We start from the raw sequence: 20,660 nt of genomic DNA, 5'->3' as shown, positions 1-20,660 counted from the left end.
ATTTGTGTTACAAGTAATTATTTAATAATCCTGAAACAATTCTTGCTACTTAATTGGGAGTTTTGCCAGGCAAAAAAGTAAGTAAATATTTCAGCAGTGTGACCCTGTACATAAATTCCCTTTACTTAAGCATTTCCCAACCTTCTCTTAAACCCAGAGGGATTATAAGCTAATTTAACACCTGTTGCTCAAGTTCATACCTGGTCATAAGATGCTAACATTCAAACCCAACAGAAACCTTTTGTATTGTTCCCACCTGCATTTCTGTTTCTCCATTACCTAGTTCATTTAACTGGGCTGGTAATACCAATCCCACGGCACTGGCAATACAAGGGCACCCATTCCTCTCCTGCTGCAGTGGTTTCTGTTCTAGTGAAAGCTGGCCGCCTTCAGCACTCAAGCTTCCTACTTGATGGAAACCGAAATTAAATCAGGGCAACATATTCAAACAAACCCTTTTTAAAAGCCTTTTGCCACCCTGTGTTACTGCTATTGCAGTAGGTCAATCCAATGGAAGGTCATGCCATGTCTTTCCTCATTTATGCACTCAGGTGTGTCACCCAGCTGCCAGCCAGACATGACCCTTTAGATAACTTCAAACTCCTTATTAAAGACCTCTATTTGTCAGAGGGCAGGCTCTGTCATGAGCCAGCTGCCCCATGCTTCCTTGGCTCTAGCCTTGTGCTAAACTCTCTTCTCCCTCCATGTTGACACCTCAATCCCATGCCCATACTCTCTGGGATAAGAGCCTTGCCTTGGTCCTCCTGCCTGGGGATGCTCACCTTCTGTTTCCTGTTTCTTCAAAGGCAATCAATTCTGTGTCTTGACATCCAAAAATCCTCTTAGCCTATCCTTACCATAAGATAAAACCTCTAATAGACAAAAATATGAAGAGATGAATACAAGTTCATCATTTGCATCCCTCTTTGGTGCCATAGGCTTGCCTTTTTCATGTGAACTCAAGAAAGGAGAGGCTATTTTGGGAGTCCATTGGGCGTTTGACAGATGACCTAATTCAGAATTCATGATGTGGACTTGGTGGGCATCAGAAACCAGGGAATGACACCAGTGAGGCTGGAAGAGTGCAGAAGACACCACACAGGGGAAACAAACTGAGTACGGGCACCATCCGTACTAAAATGCTTAGAATTTTTCAGAGGTGTATAGCTACAGTATTTGAGCACTTCAATTGAAATATTGTTTTATATTAAAAGCATATTTCATCCCTTCTTTGGAATCACAGACTTTGAAATAAATGAGTTCTTTTATTATCAAGTTGGCTTCATGTTATACCAAATTAACTTTCATTAGTTTAATTACCCATAATATATTCAGCTTAAAATAAAATGGCATCCATTTTGCCTAGCACAGCAAATCAAAAGTTCTTATAGAAATGTACTGCTTAATGCAAAGACAATTCATAATTTTCTAGCAGTGAAACTAGTTATCGCTAGCAATAATAATGAGAATAATTCTGACAGTAGTGAACCAGATTAAATGCACCTGATTCTAGAAATTTCTGTGAAGCACTGCAGGTAGAAAACTAACACCATTCCTAACCCTCCCACCACCAGGGAGAATCGTGCTCATCTGTTTCCTTCATTTCTGTCCACTGAATATGTAGGGTGCCTAAAGTGGCTCTCCTTCATTTAATTAACTCCAGTTAATTAGAAGGCTCTAGTCATCAAATCTTATTACACTCAAGACAATATTTAGTTGTGGATGATGTCTCCACAGGATGTTGTTTCTGTCAGTTTCCTGTTAAAGAAGTGAGTGTTTAAACTCCTAACAGCAAAAGCCCTTCCCACATTGTGAAGGGGGCATAGAAGTGTCTGAGTTACTTTCATCTGATTTTAAAATGTTGTGATGTTGGAAAAGAACTTGCTACTCAAATTGTAAACTTAAACTATAAACAGAAACACTGAGAGTCCTTTTACTTTAAAATAAATCAAAAGGTGTTCAGTTAAGACTGGAATTTGCTGTTCTCCATTATTTCATTTGCAGCTGACCATTAATTTCCCATAATATTTTGCACATATATTCAGGAAATTATGTATTTTTTTTTTAATAGGATAGAAAGGAAGATGGCAGTTACTGATATGAAAATTTAGAGATGCTTATGATTTCTTTCTCTAAATTAGTATGGATAAATATATTCCATGAGACATAAAAATCTTCTCAGATTTCTCCTGAGACAGGTCTTTTGCTTTAGATGAGCTCACATAGCAAGTAACTCAAATAAGTCTCATTTACATTTGTTTACACTTATGCACAGCTCCATGCTCCATGCTCAAACTTCTGTTGCCATGGCCCTTCATGATGCTTTTAGTCTCCCTGACTCCTGTGCATTGGTTTACTGTATTCAGAGGGGAACCCATTAATATGCTCCACATTTGATGTGGTTGACGGTCTTTCAATATTAATTCCTTGGTGTGTCATATGTTGCATGATAATCATTATTAATGTTCTCCAAGATCACAGATATTTGCATTCGCTGTTCTTCTACTGTACAAGCAAAAAAAAAAAAAAATAATCCATTAAGCTATTTTAAATATTAATAGTGGTATTAATGCTATTAAAATAATGAAAATGTACAGCCATTACAATCTTCATACCTGTGGAAAAAAAATCAGTTTGTTTTTGTCTGGAGCTTGTTGGATGACTGCATCTACAGTGAAGTGCCAAAATGCAGTCTTCTTATTCCTCCCTCCAGAGACTGAAAAACAAAACAAGAGTCAATCATTTCAACCACAATGAATGATCTGCTGAGCTGTACCAGGACAAAATCATTTTGTGGTTGTAGGGATTCTGAAACAGACCTACAGTACATATTTATCTGGTCCCTGTGGAAAGACAAGAGCTGTTCAAAAGTGCTGATTTCATTATAACGGACAAAACAGAGTCCTCACACTGAAGAGTTATGCAAAAACTGATAATGTGTCAAGGTTTGCCCTAGAATATCACAGGGCCATGGAACTGCCTGCATGTACAAATGACTCCCTTCCTCCCCTTCTCTATGACATACAATGCTTAGACAGAGATTGTTAAAATGGCTAAAAAATATCTGGGGGGTATTTTGATGCATTTAGATTGTAAATAAATCTTATTGAAAACTTGAGTTTCAAGCAGCTTTATATCAAAGTAGGCACTAATTATTAAATATAGGTCATGTCTTTGATTGGCATCAGCTGGAGTTATGTATATGCCCCATTTCTTTGCTGGGTTAGGTTCAAAAGTGAAGAGGTCAGTGACTAGAGGAAATCACAGAACTTTCAAATAAAAGTTAAAAAAGAACTAAGATATATAGAATAATTCAATACTTTTTTTTTTTCCTACTGTTGTGCAAGTTGTGGCCAAATACAAATGCCTGAAAGGAGATGCAGATTTGCAGACTTGAGAACTACAACTGGTTGCAAACTTCCTACATCTACTAGCCATAAATACACTCTCCAAAATTACTTACAGGAAGTAAGTTTTTGCTGCCTTGTGAAGGACAAGAGGTGTCCTTTCTCATCATAAAGGAATGCTGAAAAAACTCTATGTTCATCACTGTACTGCTCAAAAATTAAAATATTTGCTATTTGCACTTCATGCTTTTCAGAAGGATCAAATCCAATCCTGGTTGTATAAATTCACTAGTAATCTTATTCTGTATTTCTTTAAATGGCATAAGATCTTTTAGATTGCATCCTGCACATTTCAAATCTAAATGTTAATTAAGGTGCAGTGAAAACATTCCATCAGAACTTACTGTGTACAACGTACCATTTAAGCAATTCCAAAACATTGTATTAGACCATTTTAAACCTCTTTGTAGGATAATAGGATGATTCAAATAGCTGTCACTGAAGTAAATATAAATCATAGCTTGACTATTCATAAACATACATTGTTGAAAAAACACTTTTTTTCTAAGTGAGCTCTCTAATGCAGTGCTGTTTTTTTCAAAGCATGCACTGAGAGAAGAGGTAGTGGCTTTATCTTTAGTTCAGAGCTCAGCTGAATCTAAAGGTGATGTTGAACATTCAGGTTTTAAAGCAGCTTATATTTTACAAATATTTTGTCCAAACAAAGACCATGCTTTTCGTGAGTCACAACAGCTGAAAAAAACAGATTCTAAAGGTGCTTCACACTCATAAGGTAACTTTCCAAACAGACCCTTCAAATCTGTGTAGGTGAACTCCACACCTGGAGATTTTTATTTGCTTGGGTTTCTTGATTTTCAGAACAAGCATGTATCTCTTCCCCGTAATTCTTTTTCTGATTTGCCACTTAGTCCCTTATTAACAACTGATTTAAATAGCCCCTGTCCAGCAGCAGTCCCATGTTTATGTCACTGCAAGCACTGACAATGTGTGTGTGTGCAGATAAGGGAAGATAGAGGAGAAAAACAGTGAGGAGATAAAACCAGGATATAACATTATAAAGCATTTACAGCTAAAGACTCTATGGAATTCCAGTTAGAAACAACTTCTTTTACCAAGAAGAGCTTATTTCCAATTTTCTTTCTTTTTCCAATCTCTTCTAATAGTAGCTCTGCTTCAAGTCTATGCCTTCTGGTTTCACGCCTTCCAGTTTTTCAGCTTATTGGACACTAGCAGATCTCACAAAGTTGCTGACCACAGACACCTGCATGCATGATGTTTGTTTGGTTTAGGTTTCCCATAAGTGTTTTAGTTGGATTTAGCCTTGAAATCTTCCCTGTGGAATGCCATGCTTTTGAAAGGGCAACAGCAAAGCATTTCAACAGTGAGATTTGTCTGCGAGAGATGCAGCATGCTCCTACTGTTTATCCTCTTGGCTGACATTTATCATGATCAGATTGATCAGTGCCTAGCCATGGTTGTGAGGCTACTTACAGACAGAATGATGAGCAGAATGATTATTAAGCCTTCCAACATCACTACTGTTCAGTTCCTCTGAAGCCTCTGAAGAATAGGCAGGTATCCTCTCCAGTCCTCCACGCTCTGATGAACAGGGGAGCAGAAGGGCTGGGAGTTGCCTAGAATAAAAAAGGAGCCCTCACATTGCTAAATGTTTTATACAGAAAGAAATTCAACTCCAATATTTAACATTGGAAAAACTCAGGCATTCCTTCAGTGCTTCATCACTGCAAAAGCATGCATGTTATTTTTATAGAGGAAGAACTATAAGAAAACATAATTGGTTTCTTTTGTACTACCTATAATGTGACAAGTTGTTATAAATCCATGATTTACTCATGAGGTAGTATTTATCGCCTCTCACAGAAAATGGGGTAATTTTATCTAATGGAAACATCTTATTTCTGAGAGTCTTATACATAAGAAAGTAGAACTAGTTAAGAAACATGCTCTTTCTCTCTTAGCAGCTCTCATGCCTTTGGCTAAGAATTACTAATTTGCCCATCAGTATTGACTTTGAAAGTCAGTTCACTACCAGATTTATAATAGCATGTAATCAAACTCTCACTCAGCTCCATGTTTCATTGGTGATATGACATAATCCATTTTCTGTGGGTTAAAACTAGGGTGAGCTCTTTTTAGTGTTGAAATATCAACCATGCAGCCTGACGCATGTTTTGATTGAATTCGGACATCCTGTTGGGCTGTCTGAGAAACTGACTTTTGAAGCAGTGCTTATGAAGAGCCTTTGGTACATTCATTTTTGCAACCATTCCTTTGTTCTGTTCACACAGCATGCTGCAAAGTGATTTTTTTTTTCTTTCAGCTCATAAAATATAAATAACCAAACATGTTTCCATGTAAAACATAAAAATAATATCCATAATTAGATAAGAATCAAATAAAAAACTTGTCAAAGGACGTTCTACCATAAGTTCCATTAGACATCACAAAGGAGCAGAACCACAGGACAGATCAGAAAAAAATAAAATGTAAAGGGACAAGGGACAGGTAACTGAACAGGGAGAGCTGAATATCAGATCAGACAACAAATCATAATGGAACTGAAGACAAAGACTAAAATGGTATAGTAAGGAAAAGGAAAGACTGAATGGAGACTGGTATTGTTTAAGCTGCAAGATAAACAAAAAGGCAGAGAGAAGAGAGGGTTTTTGAGCTCATTGCATTTACTGTTCTGGTCACCTGTGTTTTCTCAAAAAAAAAAAAAAAAAAAGAAAGTGTAATTCTTTTATTAGAAATTTTCACTTGGATTAAGATACATTCAAATTTTATTTTACTTTGTCATGTTGAGACCATTCAGTTATATGATAATCAGCAACAGGCATTCCATAACAAAAACATCATAAAAAATTCAACATTCAGAAAAACTCACCTATCATCAACATGTAACAAAAGGTTGTGTACCACATTCAGATGAGATGCAGAAGGAATTGTAGTGGCATTCCTAATTCTAGCCTGCATCTGTATATGCATGAGGCATATTGGAACAAGGTTTGGCAGGATGCCTTTCACAAGCCTGTCTCATTCAGTTTTGGAGTGACCTTGGGAAGGTTAGCATCTACACTCACCAAACTCCACAGTACTCTTGTTTTTGCTCTCCATTTGTGTTCTTGTAGTGTCTTTGACTGATTTCTGGTGGCCATTAAAACATGGATGCAACAGCCACCATTTCAAAGCACAGCTAATACTAAACATGATCATCTTTGCCTGTTTAAAATATTTGGATTAGCAGCTCTATGGCCTAGGGTGGTGTTTGGTTAGCATATACAAACTCTAGTCTTGTGATACAGGAAAAGAATTTCATCTTCTTCTGCAGTGAAGTCCATTTACTGTAGGTCTAAGAGTAGTGATGTAAGTCCTCACACAGACGTGCAGCCTCCTGCAAGGAGACAGAATTTGGGTTTCCAAGTATGGCACTTATAACACAGACAGGCAGTTCAAATATGTATGATTAACAACTCTTATTTGAATACTTAGATATATTAACTTATTCCAAGGTATTCCAAGAATGAAGAGAGATTTACCTGTAAATGTGTAATCCATTCAATGGGTTCTTCCAGTAATACAGATAAATACATCGTTTCCCATTTATGGTTGTAATGGTGACAGACAACCGAACTATACTAGTTCTCTTTAATAACTCTACAAGTTACCTTGAGTGCTAGAGGTATTTCCTTAGAATCCTGCAGAACAATACTTTGGCATCAGAAATAATGTTCAGTGAAGGTGGCTGTATAAAAGCGCTGCCACTTTCTCTCTCCTGTTTACTTAGAATTACCCAGTGAAAATAAACTTTTAGTTCTTTGTAGGTGTGTTGACATAAATTGGTTTTGCTCTAAGTAAACAAGCAAAATTCCTAGACGTAATGAGATAAAAATCTTTGGTTATATTATAATAAATTAAGGGTTAATTTTATAATTTTTTTTTTAACTAGTCAAATAAGAGTAAAACTGGCAGTCTGGAAAAAATGCTAATACATGACAAAACTTGTGTTGTATCTTGAGTGACTAAATCCTATCTAATTAACATAGGCATAAATCCAAAAGAATTCTGTGGAAATAAAATTGCTTACACTTTCTTTCTCTGGCCTAATGGACTGCAGCGTTTGGTCCGCGTTATTTAATATAATGGAATTTACTTTTTATATGCAAAATATTTCAACTGCCAGGACTCTCATGCAAGAAGAAAGGAAGATTCTGAGTAGCTGCCAACATGAACTCTGAATGCAGTACATTTTGCAGTACATCAAATATTTTCAGCAAACACTTCTTGCATTAACATCATTCTTCACTGAGAATAAATTTTTCTCATAGTTTCATCAAACCTGAAGTATCAGTTCATTTGTAGCAAGCAGAATGGTACTTACTTAATGGAAATCTTGAACAATTTGTGTCATATATTTTTTTGCAAATGTTAAAAAACAGGTGAAAATATTTTGACTTTTAATATTGACTGTGCTAGTCTGCTGAAGCATGTGCTTACTTTGTGAGAAGGTCATTTCTATATGGCGCAAACTGTAATATATATATTATCAAAATAACACAAGCTTAAAAGACATTATGTCAATAGCAAAGACATAGGGAAAAAAATTATTATTCAAGGCCACATACATGTGAGAGTACTCATAAAATGGTAATTCCCTCCCTACAAAATAATATAAAATTCACAACCACTCAACATATGTGCAAAGATGTCGCTATGCTATTTCTACAATTCACATAAACAACACTTAAACCTAAAAGATAATGAACACAACCCCTCAGGCTTGCATATATATTCAGACTAACTTCTACATTCTAAGGCCAAGCCTGGTATTTTTTCATTTTAATCATCTAGCCATGTGTAACAAAATAATTTGCTACATCTCATTGAATTCCTTGCTGATACATGTTTACTGTTACCCTCTTCTAGCTCCCAAATAATTTTTAATACAGATTAGGAAAACAAAGAAAAGCCACACCCAAAATAGACTATAAAGACAGTAGTTATTTCTTTGTCTTTACATCCTGATGCTACCATAATCCACCTCTTACAGAAGTTCAGGGATGTACAAGGTGCTTAATATCAGCTGCCTTGCTCCAGACTAATGACAGCGCACAATCATTAGAGCAGTCTTTCCACCTGGAAGGACCAGTGTTAAACTGTAGCTGATTTGAAATCTTAATCAGGAGAAAGACCTACAGAGGGTCAAGGTCTCCAAGCGGGATAGGCACTGACAGGGAAATTGCCTTCACAGAACTGGAGCTTCAACAGCAGCCACAATACAAGCAAAGGAACAGACCAAGGATTTAGAAGTAAGGAGTCATATGAGTGAGGGTAATAAAGCTGCATGACTGCTTAGATAAACCATCTTATGTCACAGAACAAGCCTGGTGACTCTATTATGTGTTAGTAAAGATGATAGACTATATTCTGAGGCATCCTTAGAGGCTTTTTTCACAAACATCCTGTCTTAGATTAATAGGATCTGTTCTTTTCATGCTAACGTTATAGATAAGCTCTGACTTAACCTTATTGTCAGTAAGATACCTGTATGGACCTAACAACGAAGACTTTAAACTAAGACTTGGCTGCCATGCACCTCCACAACTCAGAAGAAAATGATGGGTTCCCGTTAATGAGGACTTTCTATTTATAGGAAAAAGTGTAAACATTAAAGAAAGGGAGCTGATTAGATTTCGTGATAGAGAAGAAGGTGAGAAAATTGCTAACACCATGAAACACTTATATACCCAATTAAAGAAATGAACATGCTCTCAGATAAGTCTTTTGTTCATGTGAATTTATGAGGAGTTTCTTCACGTCTATTTTGCTGAAAATACACTGGTTTTGTGAGGCTTGAAGGTCTATAAATTTACTATAAACAATGATCACCACCACTCTGATTACTTTAGAGCACATTAACTGTGAGAAGGAAACTTGCAGCTAGTGAGATGGTCTAGCAAGTGCCCAGAGCAGATGTATATGCAACATATATTGTTGCAAATATGCCAAATGCATAATTGTAGATGGAGAGGTGACCACCCAGAAAAGCTATTAACAAAGAAATAGAAATAAATAATCACAACTTATTTTTATCCATCTGCATTTGCTTTATGAGCAGAGCGTATTTTATTTGGTTGCAAGTCTGATCTATCATCTCATTAGAGTATCTAGTTATAATCTAGTGCAGCAGCTAGCATAAACTGAGCCTAGTTAGTATAGCTATTAATATAAGCCCGTGAATTTTAACTGTTGGGGTTTTTTTTCTGTATGTAGTAGTAGAAGTAGGCTCAAATATAGCCTGTCCTAAGCAACAGAATAGTTTTGGTGCGCTTAAGGAAGTAGATGAACAAACAAACAAAAGGATCAAGAAGTGCAAGAGGGTCCAGAGGGGTACAGACTCTGGCAAAGCCAAATAGAACATCCATTCAAGTCACACAGCCTATGCATCATCAAGACATTCTCTACCCAGTCCTAAAGCTAACAGCACACAGGAATACTATAGTAACTGAGAGTTTCTGAAAAATGGTCCAGAGAAGGATGCCCCGTAACCGTTCACCAAGGTCTGAGAACGTCTCCAACCTCAGAGAACCCAGGAAGCAGAAAAAAACTCGTGATCCTGCACCAGGACTGTGCATAGTATAGCAGGAGCCACCACACCCAGCCTTCCTCTGGGTCTACACCGTCTCTCCTGTGGCACGGGGAAGTTGTGTGATTCATAAAATTGCATGTATCTGTGATCAAACCACTTTGGTACCCAAATCCATTTAGATTCCATGCTGTCATCTGTTCTTAAACATGGACACCTGGGTACTTGAGAAGACATCCAAGTACTTGACAAGTCCCATTCTTTTCATGGGCAAATGCAATGTGTATATGGGTGAGAAGAATGTTCCCCTCTTCTATATAGGCAAGGCAGTAGAAGAAACAGTGGCTAAAATATAGCTATTGTCATGGCATCTCTTCTTAGATGAATGTATGCAGGGGCAGGGACAAATTTAGACAGAGAATTCACATAGCTTCTAAGACAAGCATTCACAGTACCATCATATTTTATCTTGCTCTAATTGACAGCTTATCTGTGGAAGGAAATTGTTTGGCAAGCTGCCTTCATAATAAACTTCTTATAATTGTTTTCTTATGGATTGCTTTGTGTACCTGCAATTCAGAACAGGTGCAGTCTAAAAAAATGTTATCTGTGTCACATTTTGGGGCTTCTTACAGCATGTTTGATGGTCTTTTAAGGAACATTTAAGTGCATGTTAATTCTATACAACATAAAGAAGTACACTTTTTTTGTGTATCATCTAGTATCAATACTGCCACATGGCTGCAAAAGCAGATGGATGCAACAAAGGATCTCAGTTGACAGATAAGCAAGTTTTGGGATATATCTGGAGTTCTTTAGGCTAGCAAAAGACTGAAGTCAATAAGAGTTTTCCAGGTATTTATTCTACATTAGGAATACCAGCCCCTAAGTACAGATACAGTATAAGTTGTTACAGTGAAAGAAAAGGAAACCTGGCCTCAAGTTAGTAGCCATGTAGTTTGATGCTAATCTGATAGATAATGTTATTTCAGGAAATGATAGTGTATCAGCATGTAAGTCCCACCCCCCACCCTCCCCCCCAAAAAAGGAAAAAGGAAAAATCAGAGTATATTAATAGTAGATGCAGTCATGCGCTGGAGGGAGAAGGCGGTGGTTTTTAGTCACAGATGCCAAATGAAGACACCTGGGCACCCGGTACACGTTCTGTTCTTAGACAACAGCTCACTGTTTATGGACCTTCATTTGATGGCTTCCTTCTCCACAGTGGAAAAATGATTAGTGGGTACTTCTTTTATGAAATGTGCAAAGCCAATCTAAAAATCAGAACTCCTGATTGTACTAGCCACAGAACAAATACAGAGCTAGGGACAGACCCTGTGCTAAAGGGATTACAGTAAAAAATAGATGAAATTAAGATACTGTATCTTTCTTACATATGATGTAGTAAAGCTCAATTCACATGAGTGAGTTCTTCCTTCACATGAAAGGGGAATAGTGGAATGCAGATTTAACCCTACATGCCTTGAATATTGCTCTCATTGTTTGTATTACCAATATTCTTCATGATGTTTGTGGAGGCTATGTTCTCATGAGACTTCTCACCACAGCATCCCCACTGCCAGGGACTCAACTAATTTTTCTGCAAAAATCTGCAGAAAATCATGTCTCATGCGTAAAAGAAGCTATGAAAGCTTAAAAAACTCAGTCCCTTCTGCTCTCCAGAAGTATTTTTCTCATGCTGCTCAGTCACACATATTTGCATATGTGTATTAAAAATAAAAAAAAACATATGAGTCATCACATGGCATGTCTGCAAGACACGTACACTGAGGAGAGGTAGGTCAAAGATGAGAACTGTAATGATGAAAATGGATTGAAAGCAAAACTCAAGTGTTTGTAACAAAGCTACAACCTTGGCTGTGAGGATTTCGATGGACGTGGGAGCTGCTGGAGTAGCTCTTCACTGTTTGTCATGCTGCAGCACTAGAGCCACCGGTCTGAGGAAATGCTGCTGTGCCATCTATCCAGTGAGGCACAAAACCACGATTTAATCTTCATTCTGGTTCCGTAGGTACTCTTGGGGAGAAAAAAAAATAAAATAATCACTTTGGGGCTAGCAGTTGGTAGTGTCTGTGTTCAGGACTCACTGCACAAAAAGCACCTGTGGAAGAGAAAGGTACAACCCCTCTTCTCTCTCCCTTTGCACACCAGAGGGTGATGTCCATACATGGGACCATACAGGAAGCAAAAACTACCCATCTGACATTATTCAGGGTAACTATAAAAAGGAAGTGACCAGCCTCTGTCTGTCCTTTAGCCATGTACATGCAAAACAAGGTTGGTGGACCTTCCCCACTGGAAGAGTAAGTTACTACTGAACTTATATGCCTACAAAATGAGTGGATTCAAAATCCAAATCTTACAGTTTCTACATTTAAAACCACATCCAGCCTTTGCCAGGCAGATGCAATCTAGGCCCTCAGAAAAAACAATAGGGCTGAGACGTTCAGCTGAGTTCAGAAAATAAATTAACTAGCAGGCAGTCAGGGATTTTAACTCTGTCTAAAGCTAAAAGGTCTGAAAAAAAGACTATTTTGCAAGAAAAGAAACCCCTTCCTCTCTTGCACCTCCGCTGTCTGTAAAAAGAAAATGCAATGAAAAGAGCATTCAGGCTGCCACAAACCTACACACCAGCAGCGAAGGCACCGATGTGTCATCATCTATCTCAGCAGAGATTAATTTATCCAACTTATTCATTGACAGAAAAAAATTTGGAAGCTGTGGATGCTAAAATGTGGAGTTATGATGCTGCCACTCTAGCGAAGTAAACATTTAAATTGTCTGAATGCTAAAAAGGAAGCGACACAGCAGTGTGCTGGTTTTAATGCGTGACATTCAACAGTGTGAATGGTACTGTGGTGTGTGTATGCCTACATTGCTATTGTGATCAGATGCCAAGTACCTACAGGGTGGTAAGGGAGGATCATAGCCCTGCTGGATTACTAGAAAAAAAGAGAAATGGAATAAAGATGAAATAACAGCTATCGTGTTCAAATACCAGGACTATTTGTTTGAGTGGAGTGTTAATCTCAGAACCAGTCTGGTGAAAAAAAAAAAAAAAGACCTTTAGGGAACACTGGGTCTCAGGGAGGCAAGCTTGCTTTTGCTTTGGGAAGCTAGGAGTCTCGCGGTGCAATGATGGGCTACTCTTCTGCTATCAAGGTAAATATTTAGAGAGGGGAGAAGGGCAGCAGAATACAAAAGGCTCTGTACCCCAACTGGAAAAGGAGCATTTTATCTATGTCTGTTAAGTAATCCGTAAAGGAAATACAATGATGCAGAGTCCTCATTCAATTCAGGAAGAAGGAAAGAGAGCCAGCTCTTCAGAGAACTCAGATTCCTCTTTCCCAGCACTATTGATGTGGCAATTTTGAGGCCATTTTTCTTGTGCAGGCTGGTGTAAGGTGTTTGTGGTTTTCTTAAAGTAAAGAAAAACAAATACACAAACCAAGGAACTGACTGGGTAGAGATGGACTAGAGAAATTTCAAGTAGTGACAATTTCAAGAAATTACAAGGACATTTCCCTAATGCACACTCCAACGTAAAACTTCTGAAATTGGTGAGCAATATATTTTTAACATTTTTTTCCACCAGTCTGTAAGCCCGATTTAGATAAGAAACAGCTGTACTGCCATGAATTAAAATGTTGTGCTTGTCCACTAACATTAACACCAACACCATTCACAAGCAACCTGCATTTCTTATAGTTACAACACAAAAAAGCAAATAAACTACATGTCACTTAGGAACAGCATTATTAATTGCAAATGATGCATAAGAAACAACATGTGACCACTACCCAATTTCTCATCTGGAACATGGAGCATTCAAACACAATTAAGCCAAAAAAGCCAAATTCCATTAGAAAAATACAGTTTCATCTGTGGCTGCACGCAAAATAAACTTGTGAGGAAAGTTATCCCAGGTAGTAGTAGTAGTAGCCCCTTTTGTCTGGCTGTAGTGTGAAGTATAGACCATTTATCTTTGTAGAAGCATGAAAATTACTGACTCATCCCATTACTCATGGTGTGGTTGTGCTGACACCATCATCACCAGCTATCCACATAGCCAGGAGGCTCAAGCTCTTCGTGTCTTACTAAGATCTGCACTTTTAAAATGTGGTATGAAAACTAAGCAAGTAAACAAGAAAGCTTTAAAACTGCAGAGCAAAAAGCACCTTTGAAGTTTATGGAGGAAAGGGTAGATTAAAATACTGGTTCCCAACACTGATGGCATTTCTGTATTGATTTACACTTGAATTTGATGCTTGACAGTTTAAAAAAGACCAAGAAGAATCCTGAATGTCTGAGCTCATGCTGCCTGCACATTTAAATAGTACATTCACTGCATGCTTAGAGATAACAGAAACCAAATCTGTTATGTCTGGTGTCAAAATGAATTATGGACTGATAGGAAATGAACATTTTTAAAGAAGAGAAATTATACAACCATGGTATTCATAGATTACAAAGGATTGTCCACACTATCTGTAAAACAACAGAACAACAACTGTTTACAGTTCAGACTTTTGCACCAGACTCTCCATGCTGATGCAGGGCTGGGGTGGTGGTGTGTACTACTAGGTGGTGGTTGTACTGCTCCAGTTTACCTTGGTGTACTACATGCTGCTGTAGTTACAGGATCAAGAATTGACAGCAAATTAGGGAAGAACAAAGCACTTTTGCTGAACAGAGGTTGTTAGAACCATTATCACCAGCATCTGATGCAAAGCACTTTCTCACTCTCAGTAGTGTTTAAAAATCATATTTAGAACAGACCAAATGTTGTGCAATGGGACCTCTGTCAGTCAGAACATTCAGAACGGTCTGTCTAGGGAGAACCAAAATACAAATAAGCTTGTAAACAGCTTTCTGCCTGCCAGGCTGTGTACCTGCAGGGTAGGTCTTTGCTCTCAGGCTTGCTTTTAGCCGGATCAGTGGCTTTCTGAACTGCAGAAACGCTATACTCTCTCCTCTTTGTCTTTGAAAGTTTTTATCTCCATCATTTCAGAGACCTAGCTGTCTGCTTAAGTGTCCTAGTTGCTGGAACAGAATGGCCATCTCCAAGTTCCTTTCACTGGTAGCCCCAGAAATCTTCTCTCCCCAACCAGGCCCTGTCCACCTGCAGAAGGCTTCCATCCAAATGGCTTTTATTGAAGGAACACACCATACAACTAAGAACACACCATCCAGACTGTTACTGTTCATCACAAGTAATTTTAGAAGCTAAAGCATTCTGGCTGAGAACCAAAGGGAAGGAAAAAAGTTTTCCATTAAATGTTGTCATTTTGGGTAGAAAACATTGCTGCATCCAAAATCCAATTTGGCACCAGGAGGTTTCATGGACACATTCTGACAATTCTCGTAAGGGAGAATGTCTTCAGAAGGCAAAACTTCTGTTTTAAGCCTAGTGACTCATTTTACTTGATATAACTAATGCTGCTTTGGAAAAACAGCATGTCCATTTTTAATGTTAACACATGCAAGGAAATTTGCATTGCACAATGAGCTGCAATGCGAATACTCATTCCAGGTTTCATAACTGATCACAAAAAGCAGAAAAGTAAAATGTGACTCAGCTAAACCAGCTGTGAACCACAAGCATGAAGACCGTAAATGAAAAGGGGGAGAATATTGATTTAACTAATTATCTAACAGATTTGTATGAATTGTCCACTGCAATTGCAAAGCACAGTTCAAGTCAGCTTAGTTAGTATTCCAGGATCCTGAGACCTATCAAAATTCCACCCCTAATAAATAAAAAAATTACAGAGTTTTATGGCATAACTACATTGTATTGACTCCAGAACAGACACCTTTGAATTTGGCCCATTGTAAAGAAGGCAACTCAAAAGTCATGATTCCAGGAGGAAAAAAAAACAACTGGGTGTGCAAGTGCTAATCCCTCCTCCCAAAATTCTCATGATTCATTCAGCAACCCATTAATGCACAAGCAGTCTTGGAAAGAGGCAGATGAATCTTGACCCATTTGAAGTCACTGTTCTCATCTCTAGAAGAGGGATTCCTGTTCTTTTGTACCAGTTTTGGCATGGATAGGTTTAATTTTCTTTACAGTAGCTTCTATGGTGCTGTATTTTCAATTTGTGATCAAAACAGTGAGATGTTTTAGCTATTGCCAAGCAGTGCTTGTACAGCATGGAGGCCTTTTCTGCTTGCCACACCACCCTACCAACGAGCAGGCTGGGGGTACACCAAGAAGCTGGGAGGGGACCCAGCTGGGACAGCTGACCCAAACTGACCAAAAGGATATCCCATATGATATGACGTCATGCTCAGCAATGAAAGCTGTCAGGAAGAAGGAGGATGAGGGGACATCTGGACTTATGGCATTTTTCTTCCCAAGTTACCTTTATGCATGATGGAGTTCTGCTTTCCTGCCAGTTTTTCTGCCTGCCAATGGAATGTAGTGAATTAATTCCTTTTTTCGCTTTGCTTGTGTGTGCAGCTTTGCTTTACCTATTAAACTGTCTTTACCTTGACCCACTAGTTTCTCACTTCTGCCCTTCTGGTTCTGTTCCCCATCAAGCAGCTGTGAGGGGCTTAGCTGCTAGCAGGGTTAAACCACAATATCCTTCAAGCTTGTTTGTCATTAGGGTCTGGAAATTTCTCCATAGTGGCAAGCACACAGTGCATGACTTTTTTGGCCTTCTTAGTAGAGTGCCATCTTGGGAAGACAGACTGACTGTATCAATAATCTCATGCTCAGGAAAATGTAAGTTTGTTTCTTTGGAAAATGCTTCAGTCTCTAGGCTGTATTATAAAAGATGGGTTTATGCTGCCATTGTCTGCTTCTTTATTGTAAAAGGAGAACAGGTAGCCAGTTGTCCAACCCTAACACAACAATCTTGTTGGGTAAACCTCTATAGTCTTTAGCAGCAGATGCAATATTACACTGCAATGAATGCTCCAAGTCACACAGATACAACCCATCTCTGATCCAGTGCTTAGCAGAAAGGGCTGAAGCCACTATCTCCATGTAGCTTCCCTCTGTGTGTCATTTCCTTATCAACATGAATGGGAGTTGGTACTTAAACAGGAGTTGAATGTCAAAGTGTCTGTGTAGAGTGCAGTCCTTCTGCCACTTGAACACATGTGGAAATTGTATCCCAAATTCTGGCAATTATTCTTTATCATTAAATTGTATGAGTATCCAATAAAATACCATCAGTGTTTACACATAGTGTCTTTATCATATAAGGTTATTCCAGTATAACAAAAATAGAATTGAGCGAATTAATAAATGGTATTATTCCTATCAGGGGTAAGAGATAAATGAAAGAGGGTAGGTAAAAAGGGAGAAAACTAACTTAATCCACTTTTTTTCAGTGGAAGACAGTGTACTCACAGCTTCAAGGTTTTTGACTGCAGGGAATAAAGTAAAACAAGTAGCCATACAAACATCTCAAAATTATTCTTAATTAAAACTAACAAATACTTGATCCAAATTAACTATATGAAGCAACTCCAGATTACAAAAAAACCCCAACAACCCAGTGATAAAAATCTGTAAGTAATCTAGGTACATTCTGTCACTCTGTTCATTCTTTAGATCAAAACTAATGACAGTACCCAATCTAGGGGCAGTGAACTGTAAAATACTACAGAGTTACAGCTGATGTACTTCCTGCCACTGTGCTTGCTCCCCCTGTCAGCATTGCCCAGGCAGGATCGCTTCACCGCCTGCAACACAGGAAGGATGCAGCCATGGATGCTTCTGGGCCACTCTGTGTTTAGGAGCTTCTCAACATTTGAGAATTGAGCTCCCTCGAGGCGCTGTGTCCAGAAGGTTCACTGTGTCATGTCAGGAATGCAAACCATGTTACACAGAGCTGGTGATGCTGATTTTTAGAGCAGCAAAGTCCTATGCATGAGGGGAGCTGTCACTCAGCTAGTGACAGCAAGTGGGTCTCCTGACCAGTTTATATCTTGCCAGCAATAAGGAAGATGCGCACACACACACACCCTCCCACCACCCATATATAAATATATATATATACACACATTGTATGGTCAAACATAAATACACACACACTATATACATGTACATATGCATATACACATATAACTCTGTATTGTTTTTAGGAATTAGACACGCTGAAGCCACAAATGCTGCGGTGCTGTGCATATGGATGTGAGAGGATGGGAATGGATGGAGAACATGATGTGGGCACTTGAGATGTTGCCCATCTGGTTTTCTGTGAAGAATAGTACAGCATTTATAAAGTTTCAAAAATGGATAGAAAGACAGTGGGAAAACAATGACCTCAGACTGTCTTATTATAGATGGCCACAGGGTCTCTGGGCTTGATAAACATCAATACTAGTGGTGATAAAGGAATCATGTTTTGAATTGTAACCTTCTTAAACAAGTTCAGTGTACTGCACAGAACAGCTCTTTGTCCAGCTCTTCCTTGGGAGCCATTTCTGGTATAATTAAAGAGTTTGCCTCTCCTCCTCTCCCCCAGCCGAGAGTTTCTCCCTCTTGCCTCCAGCAGTGGGTTTTTCATTTAACACTCCAGTGCCTCACCAATAATAAAGAAAATCAAATCATCCAGACCACTGAAGGGGCGATGATTTTTTCACCAGGATGTGAACTTCTAGCTGTTAAACAAATTCACAAAAGAAACTTCATTTTCCTTCTCTCTTTCAGGTTTAAAATTTCAAATTTTATAGTCAAGATTTTTGCAAAATCAAATTGCTACATTATTCCTCTCAGGGGCCACACTCCACTAAGACCCACTCTAAGGCCCACCAAAGTACTACAGTTTGTACCAAAGTATGTGAATAGTCCCATTGATTGTAATAGTATTCAAGCAGATTGCAGGTGCTTTGGTGAATAGGGATGGAGTCAGGTATATACCTAAAATGACCAGGTACTTAACCTTTTCTTAAAGCTCAGGCTGAATATGGGATGTCTGCATTGTTCCAGAGATACTCCAGTGACTGAGTTTTCCACTGTAGTTTTACTAGTTGTATTTATTTATAAGTTTACTTTAGCAAAGTTTGTTAGGCTTAGCTCTAGAGAAAGTTAATTTGCCTGACAGGTCAGCAAAATTCTTCTGATACGCAAAATCCTTTTTCCCTAAATCACTAATGCTAATGCAATTTACCACAACCCAGTGGTTTTTCATTTACTTTGGAAAATGTATTTTTGATCTGTGTAAATTTCCTATGGTCAAACATCCATATTAGGAAGACATCAGTAGCTTTTCTAGCAATAATGTTAGAAAGCCATGTCTAGGGTGACTGATGAAATGCCTCATTAGGCATGGGCACTTCACCTCAGAGTAAAGTGCATCAGCACAGAAACAAGAAGCTGCTGTCATTACTGGTGCTAGGCAGGTCTCACAGATAAATAAACTCCATTCTTTTGTGCTATCAGCCTGGTGTCTCTTTAAATACTATATTCATTTGGGGGAAAAGCTAGCAAGGAGGATTTTTCCATTTTTCCTTATGAGATATTTCAAATCTTTGTGTCATCATCTACAAAATTCATATTTCACACACGACAAGCTTCATATGAAAATGTCATGTAGTAGTGCTTGTCATAAACCAAACCCAGACTACATTTAGAGAAAAATATATACAGAGAACAAGGTTTTAGGCTTGAGTGGAGCTGAAAGCTAAGTGAGAGGTACCACTACAAACTGAACTGGAAGCAACTGTGGCTTGATTTTTATACAGTTGAGTTTTTGACATTTACTAAGGTATTGAAAGCCATGAATGTAATCAGTAAGCAAGAAAAAAAAAGATTAGAAAGTGAATCTCTTTTCTAAAGGAAGAAATATAAAAACAACAAAGCAGAAGGCCAGGTATGCAGTTGTTGAAGACACTGACTGAATCGAGCCTGTATCAGTGTCATGTTAGCTAATTTATGTTCATGGAGGAATGTCACTATAATAAGTAAATTTTAGCCCCACCTATGAATGAATATTATTTAGTGTTCCTTTGATTTCTAGATCATTACAACTTTTATGTAGCTATATTAGAGTTATCATGCCTGTCTCACAGAAGATAGCTTTGGGTGCCAAACATAATCCCAACATTTTCCAAACTAGACAACTTGGTAGGGGACCAAGAACAGCTTTTCTCTAGTTCTCAGAAATGCTGGATTTTATTTGCGGGATGTCTCTGCAAGTGATGGGAACTCAGTACATTTTAAAGGCAATCCTATTAAATATAAAAAACCTCTGTACTGCAAGACTGAAGTAACTAAACCCAGAAACCAGCTTTAAAATCCCAAACACCCTCTGAAATTATCCACTGAGCCACAAACAATCCCAATGCACCAGGAAAAATTAAGAGAGAAAGAGAATGAGAATGAGAGGAGAGAGGTGGAATGCATTTTTAGCTGAAATCAATGCTTGCAAAAGTACAAACCAACCGATATTCAAAGGGTCATGAGCTAAATATACAAAAATTTACAGACTAGTTAAAATAATTGTGCCAAAATCAGCAGCAGCAAAGAAATTACGTAATAAACCAAACACAACTAAAGAAGATACACAACATTTTAAAGACCATAGCTGTCATCAGTTTGACTTCTTTGCTTTATGATCTGTCTCTAATATTCCTCATTACTCACAAAAAAACCCACCCTTTCCTTTTTTGGTATTGTTAGCTTTCTGGGGAAGAAATTACAA

The sequence above is a fragment of the Falco cherrug genome, chromosome 2 (assembly GCF_023634085.1).
Source record: "Falco cherrug isolate bFalChe1 chromosome 2, bFalChe1.pri, whole genome shotgun sequence".
NCBI classification, from domain to species: Eukaryota; Metazoa; Chordata; class Aves; order Falconiformes; family Falconidae; genus Falco; species Falco cherrug.
Note: the sequence above shows the minus strand (reverse complement) of the source record.